Genomic DNA, 1,872 nt, shown 5'->3' on the forward strand with positions numbered 1-1,872 from the left:
AGAGAGAGTTGTCTTATAAAAGGGAGACAAGCACTAAAGGAAGAAAACCTAAAAATTAAAATCCTAGTTGTCATTCCAGTTTTCTATCATCACCCATCATTAAAGCTTTTTGTACGAGAGATTGTTGTTCAAAGAAGGAAACTTGCAAACAAGTTGAGAGAGAGAGAGAGATGTCTTATAAAAGGGAGACAAGCACTAAAGGAAGAAAACCTAAAAAATAAAATCCTAGCTGTCATTCCGGTTTGCTATCATCACCCATCATTAAAGCTTTTTGTACGAGAGATTGTTGTTCAAAGAAGGAAACTTGCAAATAAGTTGAAAGAGGAGCTGCCATAAAGCTTGTGTTTTGAACTTTAATTTTTCATTTATGTAATTATTAAAGCTACAATGTTATACGCACTTTTTTTTTTTAAATATGGTTATAGCATGTTTACATTATTTATTCAAGTTTATTTAATGTTGTCTTTAAGTCTGAATCTGACTGCCTTAGATTTATTGTTAGTTTTTGAACTTAGAAAAGGAAAAAAATGGATTTGTTTGTTTAATATGGATTAAGTCAAGATACTTGGACAACTGGTTGACATTAAATAACTAGGAATAGAAGTGTGAAGCTTTAGTAGTGTTTAATAGACATTAAATAACTAGGACAAGTTATGCTGTCTTTAATAATGTTTAAAGAAGAAGGCTGAAGCTTTATCATGAATAATATAAAGAAACTAGAACATGACCCACGTAATGCAAAATATATAGACTTTAACATATTAGTATTATTGTGAATAAGATTTTAAGTTTTCAAAAACAATATAGTTTATTGATTTTGTTTGTAGAGTATTTTTTCTAAGTGAATTTATTTGAGTAATTATTATATATTAGTTTATAAGTACACATTTGAAAATATGTAGAATATTTAGAGAACAAATTGCCACTAATTGATATATTAAATTTTACCCATTGAATTATTATGTTAAAATTTTAGTCATATTTTAATGAATGAATTAGATTTAAAACTGATAAAAAAAATATTTAAATGTTTGATCAACTGATTTATAATTTAATGTCTTATATCACATTTCATTCATTAAAGATTATAAGAAAATAGAATAAAAAGAGTACTATGTAAAAAAATATATATACGCAATAAAATGTAGTAATAAGTATAAAGTCAATAGTATATTAACCATTAATCATTTATGATCTATATGATGAACCAAATAATCTATTAAAATTAATATGTTAATCAATAATCTCTTAAAATTTACATCTTTCTAATAACTATATTATTTTAAAGAAATACTAATTGCTAAACATTCATCGCTCTCTCAAATGTTCAGCCAAGAAATAAAACATTCTCTCAAATGTGTAGTTAGGATTCATAAAACCATTTTTCAAATAAACTCATATTAAAGACCATCCTACAAACAAAGTCCATAAATTATATTTAGTATTAAAAATCTTAAAAGTATTTTAATAAATATTAACATATGTAGTTATCTACTGTAAAATCATATTAGTCATGCTCTTTTTTTACTCGTGTTGTCATGTAATTATAATTTTAAAATGATTAAGCATGAAATTGAAAATAATTAGGCTGCAAAGAGGTTTCCTTTTGAGTTAATAAAGTTGGATTGTGTAAACTCATAGTATTCGAAAGGTTTTCTCGTGCCAGTGGCGGACCTCCAATCCGAAAGTTAATTGCGTAAGGCGTATGAAAATAGTTATAAGAAGAAAAAAGCTATCGACAATTTAAACCGTTACAAATTCATAATTGGATGAGGCACAATAGTGCAATGCAACAATAAAAGTTATTAAACAAAATATAACGACAAAGTAAATATTGTAATTTCAATTTTTAATAAGATACTAATTATATAG

Source organism: Cicer arietinum, chromosome 5, assembly GCF_000331145.2.
Source record: "Cicer arietinum cultivar CDC Frontier isolate Library 1 chromosome 5, Cicar.CDCFrontier_v2.0, whole genome shotgun sequence".
NCBI lineage: Eukaryota > Viridiplantae > Streptophyta > Magnoliopsida > Fabales > Fabaceae > Cicer > Cicer arietinum.